At 33.9% G+C, this 23373-nt stretch overlaps 1 protein-coding gene across 4 annotated transcripts in view; it reads left to right on the top strand.

The window, feature by feature from the left end:
• The window catches only part of LOC126882069 (uncharacterized), a 550590-nt gene that overhangs the window by 362384 nt on the left and 164833 nt on the right, over positions 1-23373 (top strand). The window lies entirely within an intron of this gene.

Here is a 23373-nt window from a genome sequence, read left to right on the forward strand (position 1 = left end):
TCCAAACCCCAAATTCCTTCCCTAATATCCCCTCCCACCCACCAACCCGTCTGGCCAGCGTGGTGGGTTATGGCCAAAACCTCCACAAATAAAAAATGTCGGTTTCAACAGATATACGGAAGATACCCCAGGTGGGTAGGAAGTTTATTCCACAGTCCCACACCGAAATAACGGTCTGCCTCGAGGATTCTGGGGGAGGCAAGTCGACATTGAAAAAGAAGAACAACAAACAACTCCATATAGCAACTTACAACATCCGTTCCATGGCAAAAGACGAAAAACTCTACGAACTAGAAGAGGAATTAGGGAATATGAATTGGGATATAATGGGACTATCAGAAGTTAAAAGAAGAGGTGAAGGGTATGTGGACTTACATTCAGGCAACAGGCTCTATTATAAAGGCAATGAAGACTATACATACGGTGGAGTAGGTTTCTTAATCAACAAGAAGAGAAAATCACAAATTCAAATAATTGACAGCATCTCAGACAGGGTTACATACATGATTTTAAAACTAAATCCAAAAACCAAATTAAAGATTGTGCAAGTTTATGCTCCAAACTGAAAAGGCAACTGATGAAGAAATAAATACTTTTTACGAAGATCTTAAAAAAGCTATAGACACCAACAGAGAATCCAAAATAATAATAATGGGAGATTTTAACGCCAAAATTGGAAGTAAGATTGAAGACTCTGAAAGCAAGATTGGAAATTTTGGATTCGGCACAAGAAACACAAGGGGAGAAAAACTTATGGAATTTCTGGAACAAGAAAACATGTATATTATGAATACCTTCTACAAAAAGAAACCTAACAGAAAGTGGACATGGGTTGCACCTAACGGAACCACCAAAAATGAAATAGACTATTTTCTCTCAAACAACAAAAGAATATTCGAAGACGTAACAACAATAAACAACGTAACAACGGGTAGTGACCATCGTATAGTTAGAGCAAAAATAAATATTAACATGAAAGAAGAGAGGAAAAGAATATTTAAAAAAACAACGCGAATAGATGCCTTTAAAGTAAAAACAAATGAAGAGCAATTCCGAGAGGTCTTAGCGGATAAGTTCAAATATGATCCTTCACATAATCAAGATGAAATTGACGAAATTAACAAAAACATCAATAAGAACCTTCTCGAAGCCGGACTACAGGTCGCAAAGAAAACAAGTACTAAAGAAGACAAAATAAGCAACGAAACTAAACAACTAATGACGGAAAGACGACAACTACTAACGCAAAACAAACGCCATACTCAAGAATACATAGAACTTAATAAAACAATTAGAAAAGAACTAAAACGCGACTTACAAAAATGGAACGAGAACTTAATAGAGCGAGTCATTGAAAACAACAGAGGCTTAAAATGTCTAAGACCCGCATTGGGTGTTCAAAAAATCATTAAAATTAAAGACGCCAATAGTAAGGAAGAGAAGGTCAAATATAAAATAACAAAAATAGTCGAAGACTTCTACAAAAGCTTGTACAGCTCGCAAAGCCAGCCTAATGAATCAACAAAGGAGAACGTCAAAAGAAAAATAAAAAACGTGGGATCAGAAGTACTACCAAATATAAAGGGATTCGAAATAGAAAGAGCTTTAAAAGAACTAAAAAATAATAAAGCTCCAGGACAGGACGGTATAATTGCCGAGCTCTTGAAAACAAGCAAGACAGTAACAATCCCTATACTAACAGAGCTATTTAATAAATGTATAAATAATATATATATATAATAATATGTATAAATAATATACATAATAGCAAAATCCCTAAAGACTGGAACGAAAGTCTAGTAATACTTTTACACAAAAAAGGGGACAAATGTGACCTACAGAATTATAGACCGATATCGTTGCTCAGTCAAGTATACAAACTATTCATGAGAATTATTAACAACCGGTTGACCTACAAAATGGACAATTACCAACCAGTGGAACAGGCTGGCTTCCGCAAAGGATATAGTACATCAGACCATCTGTTGACAATGAGAACATTGATAGAGAAGGCAAATGAATACCAACTACCCGTATTTCTTGCCTTCGTAGACTATGAAAAGGCGTTTGATAGTATCGAGATGTGGGCCATAGAACAAGCTATTAATAATTGTAGAATAGATTCGAGATATAGACAACTAATACATAATATATATGAAAATGCAACTATGATAGTACAACTAGACGAAAATACAAATCCCATCCCTATTAAGAGAGGCGTGAGACAAGGAGACGTAATATCGCCAAAGCTTTTCAACCTAGCACTAGAAGACGTCTTCAAAACGACAAATTGGTCAACCTATGGCATTAACGTTAATGGCAAGAAGCTAAATCACCTCAGATTCGCTGACGACATTGTGATTATAGCGAGCTCATTCGAGGAACTGCAAATTATGATAGAGGAACTCGCAGGCAGCTCCCAATACGTCGGCCTAAAAATGAACATGAAGAAAACAAAAATAATGACAAACACAGATGACCCCACACGCATAACTATAAATGGCAGTGAGATAGAAAAAGTCCAGGAATATATCTACCTAGGCCAAATCCTGAAACTTGACAAAGAAAACCAAAGTGCGGAAATTAATAGGAGAGCAAGACTAGCATGGGCAGGATTTGGAAAACTTGGTTGGATACTTAAGAACCGCAAAATACCTCAATATTTGAGGACCAAAGTGTTCAACCAGTGCATCCTTCCTATCATGACATATGGGTGTCAAACCTGGACCCTAACCAAGGCAAATATGAATAAACTAGCTACAACAGAAAGAGCTATGGAAAGAGCAATGTTAGGTATACGACTGTCAGATAAAAAGAGGAGCGACTGGGTAAGATCAAAAACAAAAGTCGAGGACATAACAACAAAAGTTGCCAAACTTAAATGGAGCTTTGCAGGCCACACTGTTAGACAAAAAGACCAACGTTGGAATGCCACGATACAACATTGGAGACCTTACCAAAGTAAACGACCGAGAGGAAGACCACAGATGAGATGGGTTGATGATATTAAAAGAGTAGCCGGAACGAATTGGAAATATGTTGCTCAGGATAGAGACCGATGGAAGGAGTTGGGAGAGGCCTATGTTCAAACGTGGACGATAGAAGGCTAAGAAGAAGAAGAAGAAGACCCCTTTCAGGCTGACACCTCAGTGGATACAGGAAGTAGCAATAAGGGATGAAAGGGTAAAGTTAGTGCAATCATTAAAGGTTTTCACCTCCTATTTTGTTAAACCTCCATCGATTTGCATGAAAATTGGTTGCTCAAGAAATAAAACTGATTTGGTGCCAACTTGCACTTTTACCCTGGTGGTGAATACCACCCCTTCCCGCGGGTGAAAACAATTTTATTAAAAATAACCCCACAAATCGATAGAGGGACAAATTTTAAGTAAAATTTGTTATATCATGTTATTAAAATAAATCAATACTTTTTGAGTTATTAAAGATCAAAGATTTGTCTATTTAAGAGTATATGCGTGAAGTTACGGATGATAAAAAGAACATATTAATTAATTGTATGTTAGTAAAATATTATTTTTATATTATTTCGATATTTAATTGAATTTTTTCTATCAATATAAACTGAATATGTCCAGAAACTGGGGGTGTCCAGTACATTTGACATATTCGAATACACTTTTGCTAAATGTATAATATTTTAGTAACATACAATTAATTAATATGTTCTATTTATCATCCGTAACTTCACGCATGTGCTAAGATCTTAAACAGACAAATCTTTGATCTTTAATAACTCAAAAAGTATTGATTTATTTTAATAACATGATATAACAAATTTTACTTATAATTTGTCCCTCTATCGATTTGTGGGGTTATTTTAAAAAAAATAGTTTTCATCCCCGAGAAGGGGTGGTATCCACCCCCAGGGTAAAAGTGCAAGTTTGGCACCAAATCGTTTTTATTTCTTGGGGTACGCTCTAACTAGTCACCAATTTTCATGCAAATCGATGGAGGTTTAACAAAATAGGACGTGAAAACCTTTAAAGACTACACTAACTTTCCCCTTTCATCCCTTATTGCAACTTCCTGTATCCACTGAGGTGTCAGCCTGAAAGGGGTCATAATTATCAATATACAATAGACACATTTCACATGACAAACTCCATATTACTTATGACGATGATTTTTCGGCTCTAGCTCTTAGACTATTGCTGGATAATTGTCAAGGCCAAAGCCCAAAAAAAATTATAAGAAGAAAAAGTAAGATTTACGTTATGTTATTAGAAGGTAAACAATTGTATGTAGTAAATAAAATGAATTATTAAAATGCAGTACTGCAAGCAAAGTACAAATAATCAAATATACTTTTATATAATAATTGCATATCCTATCAATATTGTGAGCAACATACAATTTTTCTTCTTAAATGACAGTAGGTATGAAATATACGTCAATTTGACAATTTCAATTGACAATATGAATTATTTAAGAAAGTTGTAAGATTTCTCCGCTATTCGCGCACGATCGTTTCTCGTATCCCCTCCAATAAGTACTTGCACACCGCGAATAGGCAGCTCTTTGAATAGAGGTGTAACGTCAATAAGGCTTTTCAACGATTCTCATTTGTTTCGGGCTTTTGTCATATGTCGTATAATAAGATTATACACAAGTTATAGGTACACGGATTATACGACATATGACAAAATCCCGAAACAACTAACAAGCGTTGAAAACCTTATATCAAAGACGTCGTTGGCCAATATTGACTTTGAGTGGTCTAGCCATCTTTGTCTGTCACATGCGTGGGATCGCTCGGTAAAAAGAGATAATAGACCATCGATTGACTGCCGCGCGTTTCACTATTTTGCTTAGTATGCCTTGTCTGTTCTTATTGTCGATGGAATGGAAGCAATTTCGCTCTACATTTTCTATGCGAGATATTTAAGGACCTTAGTAAGTTTTTGACTGATTCCGGAAGAATCGCCTCCCACTCTTCACCTAATGCAGTTTTTAGCTCCGCTACTGTCGCTGGTGCTGGATTACGGACACGGACTCGAACCCTGCATTTGCATGAGCTCATCCCGTAGGTGTTCGATGGGATTTATATTCAGACTCAATGGAGGCCAGTCCATTGTTGTTATATTGGTGTTGGCTAGGTAAGCTTTCGTAATCGTCGCTGCGAAATCAAGCGTTGTTATTATGTATTAGCCTATGTAGCCGTCGTAAAGAACAACATGGTCTTCAATAAAGAACAAAGTGTTCTCGGGCAAACTGAAATCGAGCTTGTTTTTGACGTGTGTTCAATTTGGGCCCTGTGTTATCTTAATTGGGAATCAAAGTGGAAGCCTTAAGTCTTCTTCTAACTATCCACTGAGTGACGGTGATACTTCGAACATTCCTCAAGGATTGTTGAAGCTTAACTACGATTCCACAAGGCACTCAGGACAATGAATCGATCATCCTTCTCTGTAATTACATGTCCCCAATCCGAACCTGGAAAATGGAGCTACCGTTCTCCTGGTATCGACGGTAAGCCCTTGAGACTACAGACTGAGTCATACGGAGCAGATGGGCGACAGTTCTCTCGTAATTATGCAATTACCTGGGCCCGCCTTCACTGCCCACATAACAATGATGTTCGTATCATGTTCTAAGCATATACTACCAACATTCCCCATATAGCACACAACGTCCGATGGACGTCCATATAACGTACATTTAAAGTCCAAACGCCCATGGACCAAAACTGGACGTACTATGTACGTCCATTACACGAAGTCCATTGGACGTTTGATTTCAACGTACATTGGACATCCATTTGTGGTCCATGGAGATTTTACACAAAACGCGACTATTATTATGAGTAATTATATACCAATAGCTTCTTGTTTTAATCAAAGCAATATTATTAGTAGCATACAAGAAGCTTCTAATAAATGTAGTCACATATTTTTTCATCATCGAATTAAAACACTGAACCACTAAAATTATTTTAAGTAAACCTATATAATATTAGATGATGATAAAACGATGGTAAACTTTTTCAGAATAACGGAGCTACATCGCGCATCGGTAATTATAGAACTTACAATAATTAGACACTACCAATTTAAATCTTAAATGTGCATTTTGTAACTGTTAAATTTCGCGCCAAACTAAATGAGAATCTTCTTGACAACGTTGTCGCTCTTCACACTATCGGTCGTAAAAGGTGTATTAGGCAGGTACTTTTAGGGGATTATCGCTGTTAATTGTTGTGGAATACTGAAGGAGGATTTATTTATGATAATTCACAGAATGGCAAACCCGCTTGCAATATACAACCATACTGACTCTAAGTTCTAAGAAATAATAATGTTTGGAAAGAACAGAACAGAAATAAACCTCTTGAATGTGCATGCTTGATGGGGCGCCATTATCTGAATTTTGTCTTTATTAAGGGGGTATGTAAACGCCACAGTCAAAATCGTTGGTGATCATAGGAACTAAACGTTTAACAATTCTTTCAGTAGATGGCAGTACGTATTTATATTCGAACATTTTAATAACGACGAATTTTAATTCTATTAACGACGGCGCTGTTGCCATTGCCAAGTACTAAATAGAACTTATGATCGTTACCGATCGATCGGTACCGTTCGCCTTCAATCGTACTTTTATTGTATTTATAGATGAGGGTGTTTAAATCTTTACCTGGAAATGGTAAATTCTTACTATTAATAGATAGCATTGTATAACTAGACAAATTTTTATCTTTTTTTAAACAATGCTAATATATACAAAACGTTTCGTTTGGAAATATTTTATCACTTATTGTATTTAGATTATATTTGTAATAATGTGATTTGTAATTTTGTGACAATTATTAATTCTTTACCTGGTCAAAAATATTTATTTTAAACTGATAAAGAAATTTGCAATTGTTTGAAATACAAGTAGTAAATATATACAATGAATCACACTTTTTGCTCTAAATTTTAAATAATCGCTTGGATTAACATGAAATTTGGCATACACATAGGTAACATGTCAACCAAGAAAAGTGATAGTGTGCCGATGTAAGATTTTGCCCTGAGGGTGAGTTTTACCCCATCTCGGGGGTGAAAAAATATACGTTCAAAATAAGTCTGAAAATGGATAAACTGACTAAAGGCCCCGTCTCACCATCAAATAATTGACAGTTATTTGATCAAACTTGACAGTTAGTGACACAAAGTGACAGTTAGTATGTATAGTTTGTGTCACTAGTCAAGTTTGACTGTCAAGTTTGATCAAATAACTGTCAATTATTTGATGGTGAGACGGGGCCTTTATTTTAAGCAACTTTTGTTCTATAGGATTTTTTCACTAAATTAATATTCGAGTTATTTGCGAGTAAAAAACACGTTTTTAGGCGGCTTTTACAAATAACTCAAAAAGTAAGTATTTTATCCGAAAAAAACATTCTTAACAAAAATATGTAGCTTCTAAAAAAGTATAAAAAAATGGTGTATTAGACCTGAATCCCGCGTTCCAAAAAAAAGTTGATTAATAGCAAGCTGAAAATTTGTTAATAGCTTAACGGTGTCTAGTCGGACAAACTTTGATGTACGGGAGGGAACACTGGAACAGGGGAACTTCGTAACAGGGGGTTACGAAAACGTCCCAGGTATTTTGTCGGACAGAACATCCAATTGATTTGTTACCCTTTCATTAAACTCTCATGCAAACATCAGACTGCTATTACTAACCGACTTGATTACTGTCATTTGACATGTTCTTCGTGTTCCACTCATTAAAATACACAGTTGGTGATAAACACCAGTCTGATTTTTACATGAAAGTTTAATGAAATGCTAACAAATCAATTGGAAGTTCTGTCCGACAAAATACATGGAACGTTTTCGTAGTCTGACGTTCCAAATTTTTAAGCTGTTCCACAAATAAAACTTCCCCTGTTCCAGTGTTACCATACATCAAAGTTTTTCCGACTAGACACCGTTAAGCTATTAAACGCGGGATCCAGGTCTATATATTATGAACTCTATGGACCCAGTTGAAACAAAGTTGTAGCTAATAAAAAATAGTTTCATATCCGCCAAATTTCAAAGTGAACGTTTCAACGTGAAATAACCAAAAAATGATGCACTTTTTTGGAGAAAACTCATTACAACTTTTTTAAAGTGTTTAAAAAATATTTACTTTTGTTTTTTTTTTTTAGTTTGTAGCATCAAAATTAAGCAAATGCTCAAAATATAGTTGGTCCCTTTTTTTGGTCAAAAACCTCGGGAAAATCACCCCCTAATTATCATATTAAATCAAATCAATCGTAACCACTTCACAAGCTACTTTCTATCTATCTTTGAGCCTTAGGACCGGTATTTTATGTCCTGGTTAGCTAATCGGGGTTTAACCGGGACAGAAAACTACCTCTTACGGCCGGTTTCACAAAGTAAAGTTAACTTGTGGTTAAGAGATAACCTCAAAATTACCCCAAAATATGAGTTTCAGTTTCATAATTGTTACCCTTCTGGGTATACCCATAAGGGTAACACACTCCAACCTCTGGTTAAAAATTCTGTGAGTTAACCATACTTCGCCGTTGACCTGAAACTAAAACGCATATTTTGGGGTAACCTTTGGTTATCTCTTAACCACAAGTTAACTTTACTTTGTGAAACCGGCCGTTAGGGTCTCTTGCGTTGTCCTCCTCCTCCTAAGTGCCTTCTCTATTGAGGTTGGAGATCAATATGGCAAATTTCTCTCTGTTCTGGGCTTGATGTATTAACGTCATTCCCTGTTGTGTGGGTCCAATCTCTGATGTTTCGGAGCCAAGATTTTTTCTTTCTTCCTATGCCCCTTTTACTTTCGATTTTGCCTTCTAATATTACCTGAAGCTGCTCAAATTCCCTATGTCGCATTATGTGTCCTAGATATGACCTCTTTCTAATTTTGATTGTATTGACCAGATGAGGACGTGTGTTCATTATTTCCAGCACTTCTTCATTTGTAGTTTTGGTGGTCCAGCTTATTCTTAGCATTCGGCGGTACATCCACATTTCGAATGAATTCAGTTTGTTGACATCATACTGTTTTAATGTCCAGGTCTCACAGCCATATAGTAATAGACACCACACATAACACTTTAGTGTCCTCAATCTTATTGTGACCGATAGCTTGGGGTTACAGAGCATTTTAAGCATGTTCATGAAGCCATATCTTGCTATTTCAATGCGTCTTCTAATTTTTTTGAGTGGTCTAGCTGACTCTTTAGCTCTGTGCCCAGGTATATGAAGCTTTGATAACTCTGAAGGGTGACACCATTGATTTGTATGTTGGAATGTCAACACGGGAAGTTTTTTTCCTCGGAAAATTTTACATTTTCATCTCATTTCTAATTCTTGTTCTTCATGTGCCTTGTCCGTTGTGGAAGTTGGCTATCATCATAGCAATTTTAATTTTGTTTACAGCGTGTCTATAACTCGATCGATGTTAGTCCAAACCATTGGCGTAAGTTTTGAAGCCATGAGTGTCTTCTTCTTCCGGGTCCATGTTTACTCTCTATTTTACCGTATATTATCAGCTGCAGTATACGATATTTATCATGTCTCATAATATATGACCGAGGTGTTCACGTTTTCGTTTTTTAATTGTGAAAGATATTTCTTTTTGTTTTCCCATTCGGCGCAATACCTATTCGTTGGTTGTGTGAGTCGTCCAGAATATTTTGAGGATACGTTGGTACACCCACATTTCGAATACCTCTAGCCTTTTCGATAATGTTTCCGTTATTGTCCAGGTCTCTGCTCCATACAACAAGACTGGAAATACATAGCATTTTAGCAGCCATATTTTTAGTGGGACAGATATGTCGCAATGATTGAATATATTTCTCGTGTTAAATGTAGCTCTGGTCTTTTCAATTCTACATCGTATTTCGGTTTTTTGATCCCATTTCGAGTTGACGACTGTTCCAAAGTATACATAAAATTCTACGTGTTGAATTGGTTTTTTATTTTCAATTGTCTGGCAGGTTTTTGAGTTTTGCTCACCGGTGTCTATTTTTGTTTTATTTATGTTGAAGGTTAAATTCTCTTTTTTCACTCGCTCTTTGTAGGTACCCTGTCCATAAGATGCTGAAGTTCATCAATACTGCTAGCAACCACAACTGTATCTGTATCGTCTGCATATCGGTTTATCTAATTATTACTTCAGTAAATTTCAATATCTTTTTTCACTTACGGAAATATTTGACATAAATTAATCAATGATTATACAATATTGTTCTGTCTACAATTTTTTTATTAGGATAATACCTCAACAAATACTAATAGCCATTGGCATGTGCAATGTGTGTAAAAATGTCGATGTCATCGTCTTTACAAAAAGCTAATTGTATCCGAACAACGCATTATTTGCGTTATTATAAAAATTAAATTTGCCAGAAAGTGAATAAAACTTAAATTATTTTTAGATACGCCCCACGCAAGGTCCCTATACCATAGGTCTATTTATGAACCTTGCGCCCCACGTAACATACTAGAGCTTAGGTTATCTATGTATTATGTCAAAACTAGTATAATCCCCCAGTAAACACTTTAAGACATTTTGAGCCTAGTTTAACTTTCAACCATTTGTATAACATCACGGTTTCAAGCATAAAATATGTATATTTGTATTGTAAAGACACTGTGACGTTATACAATCATGATTGAAAGTCAAACAAGGCCCAAAATGTGTACTGGGAGGGGGTGGGGCCACTTTTCTAAACAAAACCGCGTGATTCATCGTATTTACGTGGTTACAAAACTCGTTTTCAATTGTTTGCAGATTTTCTTAAAATCCGGCAAACGCGCATCTGTCGCCATTTAATACATCACTGCTGCCATCTACTAAATGACACGTGAACTCATCTTCTCATCTATTAAGTGAAAGCGGAACTAATTTATCACTAGAAAAATGCCAACTTATTGCTGTAATATGAACAAAATCCCCAGATTGCAGCTTTTAACAATAATTTTTACCTTTAGGTACAGTTAGTTTAAAAATTATGGCAGTACGGACAATGAAATTTTGTTTAAAATAAAGCTTTTGGCATAGTTAATCGTTTCTGATAGTTATTTTCTACCCAAGTTCAAAAATTATTATGCAAAACGAATTTTTACAATAAGTTACTAAGTAAGTTATGACATGGACTCCTTTAAGTACAGTTATAAAAAATATACTACTTTCTTTTTAAATTTTAACTAGATACTATTAAAATAGAAAGTCTACAGTTCACGTACATACCACTAAGTTGAAGATTGGTTTTGAAATAGTGACGGTAACTGTACCTAAAAACTATATAAATTTTAACATTGTGTCATACCACCTTAAGTTATTACATACAATATAATAATCCTGTGATATCTTTGTGTTTGCTGTTTATCGTGCAAGTGCAGTCGTGCATTAATGAAGTTCCTATAATAAAGTTATAGTAAAGAGAAATAAAAAAGGTATTTTGTGTAATATTTTAAAGTATAAGTCACTATAAGTTTAGTATTATAGGAACTATTTCCTATAAATAAAGGCTTTTTGCTATGTATGTATTCAAAAAATTATGGACACTAGATTGCTTTCTGAAAAGTGCCCTACAAAAATGACTATAAGACGTACATTGAATGTACATCAGATGTACATTGAATGTACATAAGTTGTACACTGAAAGCTTCAACAACGTACACTGTACGTTTGTAGCGGACGTTCTATGGACGTCCAATTTTGTGAACTCTGGACGTTCGTTGGACGTCCATCGGATGTCCATTGTACCTTAGCGGGACGTCCATTGGACGTTCCAATGTACACAGATGTACGTCCATTGGATGTCCATAAAACGTACTTGTGCTATCTGGGCGTCGGAGTATATTCTTTTTAGTATATGCGTAGTACAAGCATAGCATGTACCTTAAAAGACATTCTAAATTTCATGTTCTTTACATATACTTTAAAGTATATTCTCGTAGGTACCGAATATACTGAGTACATTCGTGTACATAGTAACTCGGAATATTCGTAAAAGTTTATTCTTAGAATATACCTTTATCGAATAATCTTAGCACATACTTATAAGTACATTCTTAACACATACTTATAAGTAGATACTATTCTTAGAATATACCTTTATCGAATATTCTTAGCACATACTTATAAGTACATTCTTCACACATACTTATAAGTAGATACTTTTAAAATATCTTAAAAATGATATGTATGTATAGGAAGTATGAATAATATTAGCCTTATAGATTATCAACTTCGTTATATTTTAGAATAATTAATAAAATTTATGTATGTAGGTAGTATTGGACGAATTTCATTTCAAAATTGTTGTATGGTAAAAAAGTTTAAACATTAATTGTATTAACGTTTATTATTAAAAATTCGTTTTCATAATTGAAATAACTTTACCATTTCGAGTTTATTTACATCGTTGGAATTTGAATTTAGGTACATTCAATTCAATACGGGCCATTCCAGAACCAAAGCATGCCAAACCACCCCCTTATCTATGGCCAAAACCCACGGCTTTGGTGTTGCCAACCGTCGAGTAATTTTTTTCCGTCAACGTTAAAATTTCCCACTTTTATAAAAAAATCCCTCATGTTTACAAAATCTGAGAAGATATATTTAATTATTTTCAAATATTTTGATTTTTTTAATATTTTACAATTTGGATTAGAACAAAAATTCCCTTTTGAGTTAATTTTTCCCTTTATCACCTTTTATGTTGAAAATTCCCGCAAAAAGCGAAATTTCTCTCCGTTTGGCAACACTATAACCACCGGTGCACCGATGTTGTTATTCCACAATACATATCCCCCATCCCCCTCGCCGTCTTTTCTTATTCTGACCATTTCTTACCTGAACAACGCGAACGGTAAAATATGAAATCGAAAATAGACATTATTTGTATCTATGCAGTGATGCAGTGAAGTATCTCACCATCAAATAATTTGATCAAACAGTTTGAGCAAACTCCGGAAGTACGTCAAAGTGACGTCACAATTGCAGTTTTTTTGAAATTCTAAAAATCTGTGCTCATAAGACCGCGTCCCACCATCAAATAATTTGATCAAACTGGTTTGAGCAAACTGAAAGTGACAGTTAGTGACGTCACATCCTGAGTGTTCATTGTGGATAATAATGAAAAATTTTAATTTTAAATAAAGTACAAACAAGTTAGACAACTCAATACAAAAAATTTGATCAAACTAGACTGATAGTGAGAGCACAGATTTTTAGAATTTCAAAAAAACTGCAATTGTGACGTCACTTTGACGTACTTCCTCAAGTACGTCAAGTTTGCTCAAACTGTTTGATCAAATTATTTGATGGTGAGACGCGGCCTTCACTATCAGTCTAGTTTGATCAAATTTTTTGTATTGAGTTGTCTAACTTGTTTGCACTTTATTTAAAATTAAAATTTTTCATTATTATCCACAATGAACACTCAGGATGTGACGTCACTAACTGTCACTTTCAGTTTGCTTAAACCAGTTTGATCAAATTATTTGATTTGATAGTGGGAGGCGGCCTTGAAAAGGATGAAGACTAATGATAAAGTACTGGGACTAAAGAACATACATAATCTCTTTTATTTTGTTTGCGGTGCTTCAAAATAGGTATAATCTATTTTGGTAACTCAATATTATTTAAAAAATACATATAAGTAAGTACATATAAGTATATAAATTTTAGTTACTCATACATAATAGTTTAGTTTAGCTAAATATTATAATATAATAGTTTATATAGATAACTAAAATTTATAAATATGTACTTACTTTTTAAGTAATATTGCAGAATGTAGGTACTAACTACATTCTCATTTGCCATTAAAATATGTAAATATAATAGGTAGGTATTTGGTGGAACCAGTAGAACCTAAGATGAGATTAGGTGATGCTGAAAACATACTTCTGATCAATATAGCACTTGATAGCACTTTCTTAGAATATCCTTAAAAATATATTCTTCTAATACAAAGATGTACAGTAGTACGTTCTAAGTATATAAATAGAAGGTTTATAGCACTTCCTTGGAATATTCTAAAAAGTACGTTCTTAGTATAAACTAAAAAGATGTGCGGTAGTACGTTCTAAGTATATAAATAGAAGGTTTATAGCACGTCCTTGGAATGTTCTAAAAAGTATATTCTTATAGTATATACTGAAAAGAAGTGCGGTAGTACATTCTAAGTATATACATAGAACGTTTAAGTACTGTAATGTAGTATATACTCAGTATGTGCTTTGCACATTCGCAATGGTAATTACGCATATTCTTAGTATATGGGTCATTCCATTTCAAATCACTCAATTTTGGAGCAAAAAAAATTTGGACCTCCGATTTGTCTGAAAATTGGTATGTATATAGCTTCTGCGGGACGTACAAATAAGATATTTAAGGTCAAAAAATCTTCTTCTTCTTTTTTTCTCAAAATGTTATTTTATGCGATTTTACAGTGATTTGGTGTTTATTTATACAAATTTGCATTTTCTATCGTAAAGTATCAATGAAAAACATAATATTTTAATAGAAAGGACTCAAAAATGTCATTATATGGCATTATAACAAGTTACTTTGATTCAAAACAAGCTTTTGATCAAATTTTATAGTGTAGAAAACGTTAAAATACCGTTTTTTATATTTTTCTCCATTCCCAAAATACATCCTAATCGATTTGGCTGAAAATTTGCCCACAGATAGACAAAACATAGGACTTTAAGTGGTGAGAAGGATTTGAATTATATTATAATACCAAAAAAGTTACATGCAATATTATAGTCAAAAATATAGGCGTCTACTGTAAGTAAAATTAACTCGAAAATATCGACCTCACGACAAAAATTGTTAAAAAGAAATTGTAATAATTGTAAATACGATTTATTTGGAACAATTTCAGTTCCTACCATTTTTGTCGAAAAGTTAAAAATGGCGGATATATTGAGCCAAACAGGTTCTCCTTTAAAATCAAGATGGCGGCTAACGTAACGGAGGAATTCATTCGTGATTTTAAATTTAGGCTACTATTGACTCCCTTAAAGATCAGAAAAATAAAATTTTGGGCAGCTCGGCATTCAACGTCAAATGCTATCCCGACTGGACTAATATATACTTTTGAGTCTGATATTACTGCATGTAACTTTTTTGGTATTGTAATATAATTCAAATCCTTCTAACCACTTAAAGTTCTATCTTTTGGATATCTGTGGGCAAATTTTCAGCCAAATCGATGATGATGTATTTTGGGAATGGAGGAAAATGTAAAAAACGGTATTTTAACGTTTTTTACACTATAAAATTTGATCAAAAACTTGTTTTGATTCAAAATAACTTGTTATAATGCCATATAATGACATTTTTGAGTCCTTTCTATTAAAATATTATGTTTTTCATTGATACTTTACGGCAGAAAATGCAAATTTGTTTAAATAAACACCAAATCACTGTAAAATCGCATAAAATAGCATTTTGAGAAAAAAAGAAGAAGATTTTTTGACCTTAAATATCTTATTTTTACGTCCCGCAGAAGCTATATACCAATTTTCAGACAAATCGGAGATCCAAAATTTTTTGCCTGAGTGATTTGACATGGAATGTACCATATACTTTTTCTGAAAAGTATGTTCTATGAATCTACTAAGAATATGAAATTGTTATGTGGGTGGTGAATTATCCATTTATAAAATATTCACTTACTGTACTTCTAAAAGCGACTGAGACCACCAGCATGTGCAAAGAGGTCTAAACTAAGTATAACATGCCCGTTATGTTCGCTGCATGCCTTAGAGTACGGAATTTGGCGAGTAAGATTCGTTGCTCTAAGCTGCATTTCCTATGCCATACTCATACAGAAGGAGACAACTTTTACAACACGTTGCCAATTTGTATAAAAATAGACAATATTTTTTGCATTAGTTGTTTTAATTCAAAGAAGACAACATGAAATGACTACGCGTAAACTACAATTCACCGAGTGAGTAGATTTTTTTGTTTGCAAGTGAAGAAAATATTCTCGGATGAGATGTCACGAAACCTCCCTCCTATTTGCAATTTGTTGTAAGTAAAGGGTCTATTTTTCAAGAATAACTACAAATAATGAATAAGTTTCCTAATAAATAATTTCATGTTCTTAATATTTTAATCCTGTGATTTGAATCTCCAATTAGGATGATAGACAGTGTTTTTACTCTTTCTTAATCATTGTAGAGAATGTGTAGCATTATATACACTTACTTCGCGAAGATTTTGACTTGAAATTTTATTTTACCACGTTTATCCTGAAATTCCCAGTTTATTATTTTGCAGTTATTGTGCATATCAGTGGTAAACAATTAAGCGTTACTACTACAAGCAGGTATATCCCAAACAAGATCACCTGACAGTGATTTATTACTCTCTCTGTCAATACCAAATAAAGTTTATACTAAGTTTATAAACGTTTTTGCACGATTGATCATTTTTGACTGTTTCCCGTGACAGATTTTACGTCAGTAGGTGACATTTACTAGCAACTCGACGGTAAGTAATCCAACTCGACGGTAAGTACTCCAACTCGACGGTAAGTAATTCACTTACCGTTGAGTTAAAAAATCTCTTGATTTTAATTTATTTTGTGAAAGAATAAAGAAAACTAACGAATTATTTATTAATATTGAAACTTATGGTACAATTTGTTAAATTATTTAATGACATTCCACTTGTTTGGGCTGTGCTTTCACTTCTAACAGAAACTCCTGCAGAATCGCAAACATTAGTAGTATCCAACATTTTTTCTCTTCAAATACGCGATCAAAGTTGAAAACTTGGAAATATCAACGCCATCATAAAGAAAAACGGTGGATTTAATCATTGAATATTCTGCCCAGAGGCTTCCAGGACAGGAGCTTTCAACTGCATATGTCTTTGAACGAAATATGCCAATAGAGTCTTTTCTTCGATTCTTAAATTCTTGCCTTCGCACCATTTTTTAAAACTTTGGTAGGTATTTTGATAACGGATTTTGGATTTTTCGGGAATAATTGCGGAACACCCTTTTTCCCAAGCCCGTTCAATTTCTTCAAATTCACTTTCGCTCATATTTTAATTTATAATAATCAAAATTGTACTTAAAATTATTGACAACTATAAATAAAAACTCAATTCTCCATTGTTGTTATGCACCCTAGTTACTACCTAACAACCAAAGTATCTATCTTGATAAAATGAATGAAACTAGTCAATATGACGAAAATGTTTAATTTTATAATTTATAATGGTATCAATCGTGCAAAAAACGTTATAAGCATGTCGAACGTTAAGGGTAACCGATCTCAGACAATAATTGGAGTCGTCGGTCCGCTCCTCCTCCAAACAATTGTCTTCGATCGGTATAAAACCCTTACCGTTCTCCATACTTAATATACTAATAAAGGGAAAACCTAGAACAAATAATCCCGGACAAAAAATCCCCACAAATTATTCCTGGACAAAAAATCCCCACCAAAAATTCCGGACAAATAATCCCAACAATTTTTTTGACAAAAAAAATCCCCACAAAAATCCCGGACAAACAACCCCCAAGAAAATAGTGTGAGTTTTTTCAAAAATCGTGGAAAATATGGGAAATGAGCTAAGGATGTGGGAAACATATTGTATTAATCCGCTTAAATATTTTTCTCACTCTGCTTTGAATAACTTTGTTCAAAACATTGCCTATTCATGATGATAATTGCGGGTCCTGAAACGGATCATATTGATTGTAATGCAAAAAAAACCTGTTCCTCTTTTGTAAATACGTCAAAAATATTTAGTCATCAATTTCAATTCCACACATTTCAAAAACCTGCTTCTAAAGCTTTCAAAAGCTCGTGTCAAAAACCTGCGTTTTCATAACAAAGCTAAACATTCGTAATAGGCCTGGATCCCGCGTAACAAAAAAAGTTGATTAATAGCAAGCTGAAAATTTGTTAATAGCTTAAGGGTGTCTAGTCGGACAAACTATGATGGACGGGAACACTGGAAGATGACTGGAAGTTTTAATTAAGGAACAGGTTAAAAATTTGGAACGTCAGACTACGAAAACGTTCCATGTATTTTGTCGGACAGAACTTCCAATTGATTTGTTACCTTTTCATTAAACGCTCATGCAAAAATCAGACTGGTATTTATCACATAGAGGTATATATTAACATAGAGTGAGCCTACTCTCCGCGCTTCCTGACGGCAAGATCTCTTGGCCTGGTTTGCGGTATCTCTTTCTGGCACATTGTATCGAGAAACTAAGATGACACTACGGGGAGGACTACTGTCGCAGCTTTACTATGCGTAAGAGTGAAACAGCACTGAGCCAAATAAAAAAGATGGTGTCGTCATTTCGCCCTGAATGACACTCTGTCTATGATCACGGTCTATGATAATATATCTGTTACTCCAGTGAATAAGTGGTTAAGTCAATTTTGAATAGTTTTTAGGAGACGACTTACAAGTTTTGACAACATGTAATAAATCGATTTTCTAAGATGGAATGCTAAAACTTTTCATAAAATTAAGATAGAATACAAACTTATTATTGGGTCTCATTTTGTAACTGCTAAGTGATAAGGTTAATGAGATATGAGAAGATATGAGACTTAACCATTTATTCACCGTCGACTTACCCAGTTATTCACCCAATATGTTAATTAAAAATAAGTCAATCTAATATGTATTTTATTTTTCGGTTTAATGACGTTAAAAAGAATATTTCTTTATTTAAAATTTAACAAAAACAATTTTATAGTTTAAAAAACATTTATTCTGAATTAGGTTGTATATCTTGGTCAGGATCCAATTCCTCCAGCTCAGGATCATCGGCGACATCATTTTTCGGTTTCAGATTTTGATAAAATGCATGGAATGAAGGATCTATTAAAGGCAATAATAAGTCTTTTTTCTTGTCTGTAGCTATCGACACTCATTCCTTGTTAATGTTAGGTAAACAAAATAATATAGTTGGACGTCTTATATGAGCAAAATTTATTGTTTTAAAAAGATGTTCTTGTTTTAATTAGCATGTAAATGAAATTTGGGCGCCGCTTTTAACATATTGAAGCCATTGGACTGGTTTCCACAGAAACATCTCGCCATCATTATCAAGTTTTTTAATAATCTTGATAATCTAAGGGACATGTTTCGTCACAAGTGAATAGAAATCGAAGAAATTATCTTTCAACATCTTGACAATTTCAAAGGGATTCTCCTGTTTAGCAATTCTGATTACCTGTACCCAGTCGTTAAGATGATTTATTTAAATTGTTTTTTCCTGGCTCTTTCAATAACGGAGTGGCTCTTAATCTTCAGGTTTGCTTTTTGATTAACATAATTAAGAGACATTAATGCAACATTATTTTTAATCTGACCACCACACGTATCTGAATAAAATTTTACTTCGGTTTTTCCATAAAGCAAGTGTGTTAAAAAATGATTTAAGGCAAATAGCAAGTTGCTTTGGCTGATTCTCTGTTACCATGTCATGCACCGTGAGGTTAAAGCTCCACAGATGCCTCTTGTGGAAAGAAACTGAGGTTGTAAGGTAAGGGGTAGGCAGGCACTGTTGCAAGTCAAATGCATAAACTCCTTTCGATTGATTTTCTTTAGTAATTGCTTTGTCTTGACTTTTCTGCTCATAAGCAAATTGGGCCATGCTATGATGTTCGTCTCTTTCGTCTATTAATTGGATTTTAGTTTCTCCTTCTGAGGACAATTTAATTTGTACATTAAAATTGTCATGTTTGTGACGTGTGCTGCTTTGGTTTTTTAAAATCTAAACTTAAATGACGAAAGATTTTAGGGTAAATAGTTAGGCAAGCAGAAGATGCTCGTCCTTCCTTATACAAATCAAACATTTTTAAAATAGTCAAATTGGACTGTAAATTTTTTTTATTAGTTCGATTTCGACAATAGTGGCTCTCGTAAGTGGGAAATGACAAAATATATCTGCTTTAGATTGTAAATTAGTCATAAAATGTCGTAATGTAATAACTATAAGTATTATAGTTAACCAGTTATGCACAGTGGCCAGAGTGGATCAAAAGACGTCAACTCAAGTTAACCTGTTAAGCACAGTAAACGATTATTGGTTATAACTGGGCAGGTCAATTTAACCATTTATTTCCTAAGATATTATTTTACTGTTTTTAAGTAAGTCGATTTAATCTAAATAGTACATCAATTTCAAAGATGGACAAAGATACATATACGTATAACTTTGGCTAGAGTCCGCTCACAGCTTAACTACTTATTCACAACATCTGAGAAGTCATTCTGCACCCATTGGTGCACTTAACCCATTTTGGTCTTAGTCCACTTATTCACTGGAGTAACAGATATATAAGTCTATGATTTATCACCAACTGGGCATTTTAATAAGTCCGACACGTAGAACACGTCAAATGACAGGAATTATGACAGATGATAAATATCAGTCTGATTTTTGCATGAGAGTTTAATGAAAGGGTAACAAATCAATTGGAAGTTCTGTCCGACAAAATACATGTGACGTTTTCATAGTCTCACGTTCTAAATTTTTAACCAGTTCCACAATTAAAACTTTCCCTGTTCCAGTGTTCCCGTTCATCAAAGTTTGTCCGACTAGACACCCTTAAGCTATTAACAAACTTTCAGCTTGCTATTAATCAACTTTTTTTGGTACGCGGGATCCAGGCCTATATTAGCGCAAAATTTTTCATGTATGCACACAAATCCTCTATGGTTTTTTTAAAACCGGATATCGAATAGTAATGCCTATAAATTTGTTCCCAAAAGCGCAAAAAAGGTCAAAATAATCGAAAAAATGTATCCTAACTTCCCTCGCACTGCGTGGTTCTGGCATTGGATTTGAAATTAGTGTAATGAAATTTCGGCAAAATTTCAATTGTTTCGATGAAAACAGTTGCGTCGATTACGTTGACTGGAAAACATTTGAGAACTATTCGGCAACGAATATTTCTTGGGGATTTTTTGCCCAGAAAAATTTGTTAGGATTTTTTGTCCGGAATTTTTTGTGAGGATATTTTGTCAAAAAAAAAATTGTGGAGATTATTTGACCGGAATTTTTTGTTTGGGGATTATTTTTGGTGACTTTTTGCATAGGGATTTTTTGTCTAGTGGGATAATTTGTGGGGATTTTTCGCCCGCTCACCTTAAGGAAACGTGAACGCCTAGAGGATGGACTGAACGATTAGGTATTACCGTTGATTGAGGTATTGGGTGGTACCCCTAATACCTCAATCAACGGTATTACTGAGTAGTCATCGGTACACTCTTCACTAGGAAATAAGGGTTAAATACTGATAAAGTGATGATTGACTAGAACAGGGGTCACCAAATGGCGGACCTCGGTCCGCATCCGGCCGTGAGCTAGCCTTGTGCGGACCGCCATTAAATTCAGAGTATAGTGTTTGGCAATTTTGAAAATCTTTGACAATGAAATTATATACTATATTCAAGAATAAACTTTATTAAAAATCGATACAGATCTCGACTAACAGATGAAAATATCTCAGCTCCAAATATCGAAACTCACTCCAAACTTCTGACAAATTGTACAAAATAAAAAAATCTCATTTTTGTAACTGATAATGTAATTTTGTAAAGAGTTGTCCCCTTATTGTTATGTAAAATTTTCATGTGCGTTTTTATATTCATTTCCTCTCTACAAGTGGGGGTACTTTTCAGCTGCGCATTTAATTAAAATAGTTTTCAGATTTATAAAGTTTCCAACAAACATCTTGCATTGAAACTAATGTAGAAATTATTTTTTTTTTGAAAAATGGCTTTGGCAGAGCCAATTAACCAGACTTGTTTGTGATTGATTGCAGATTCATAGTCATAAATTTCTTATAAACATAAGTACACTCTACAATATTATTTTTATAGATACATGTACATTGTGTAGCTTTTTTTATTGTTTTTTTAATTATTTTACTGTTTTTTTAATATATATTTTAATTAGTGCGAAACACTTTTTTTTACTTCTTTTTTTCTATTCTTTTTTTATTTTTGTTTCTATTTTTTTTTCTTTATTATTTTTTTGGTATTATTTTATTAATGTAGAAAAGATAACATGTTAATTACCATGTAGGGGAGCAAAGTATGCTAAATGTGCAGTCACTCGAGCGCTTTGGGGACCTATTGGATTGTGAAGAGTAGGTCCTAGAACCAAAAAAAGGTAAGTAAAGTTTTCCATTTTAGTGGAAACTTTCCATTTTTAATTTAATTTTCCATTTCCAACAATCGTTTTTTTAGATTATAGCGCCATCTATCCATACTTCGAAAAAATGTCTCGAATAAAAGTTACTTATTTTTACGTAAGGAATCCAAATTTGCAATAAAAAATGGGGGCTCCCATTTAAGATTTTAAAGTAACCCCCCACCCCACCTCCGTGGGAGGTCGTGTTTGATACCATTCGATACATTTTTCAAAAATATTAAATAAGTGTATTTTTCATTTTTTGATCTGATCATTTCGCGAAATATCGCGGGAATCATATTTAAAATATTAAATTTATTCTAAAGATAGATTTTTTTTCGCCCCCTCCCTTAACGAACTCTCCTGCATTAAGAGCCAATATATGGTAAGGGTACATTTACAGGGTACAAGGTTTCTCCCCATGTGATTTTCTGACGCGCTCGTGTAACTGCAAAAATCCCCTACCATTGTGCTATGATTAATTATTTTAAATTTCTGTTTCAATAACTGGATTTAAAAAAATTAATAACTATACAGGGTGGAAATTTTTTAAGGGATAATAGGGGACGCCATTTGCAACATTTTTTGCTAATAATGTATCGCTCAAACTGTTAAGGTTTCCGAAATAAAGTTAAATTTGTCAATATTCGACAACCGTCTATTTCACGTTTAAAAATTATCTAGGCATACTACCTCCCTGTTTTACGAATGGAATAAAAATGTAAACCTAAAACACTGACTCTTCGCATATAATTTCCATCAGCTATCGTCATTCTCCGAACGCATAACAAACAAAAACAATCTATCTGCTATGAAGTGGTTTATTTTGGTTTATAAACATGGTTATTGTATGCGTATGAACGGTGCGTTTTACTGTTTTGACATCCGAATTGTGTTTGGAGTTGCATTAACAACGAAGGGTTTTTGCAATCTGAGCAAGTAATACGTAAGGCATTTTGTATGTCAGGGAAGTATCTCGCTTAGATAATTATTTTTTAAAATAAAATAAATATTATTTTCGAATATTGACAAATTTAACTTTATTTCGGAAACCTTAACAGTTTGAGCGATACATTATTAGCAAAAAATGTTGCAAATGGCGTCCCTTATTATCCCTTAAAAAATTTCCATCGACCTACCAAACACCCTGTATACAAAAACTGAAGATGTCCAAAAACTTG

The sequence above is a fragment of the Diabrotica virgifera genome, chromosome 3 (genome assembly GCF_917563875.1).
Source record: "Diabrotica virgifera virgifera chromosome 3, PGI_DIABVI_V3a".
In the NCBI taxonomy this organism is placed as follows: domain Eukaryota; kingdom Metazoa; phylum Arthropoda; class Insecta; order Coleoptera; family Chrysomelidae; genus Diabrotica; species Diabrotica virgifera.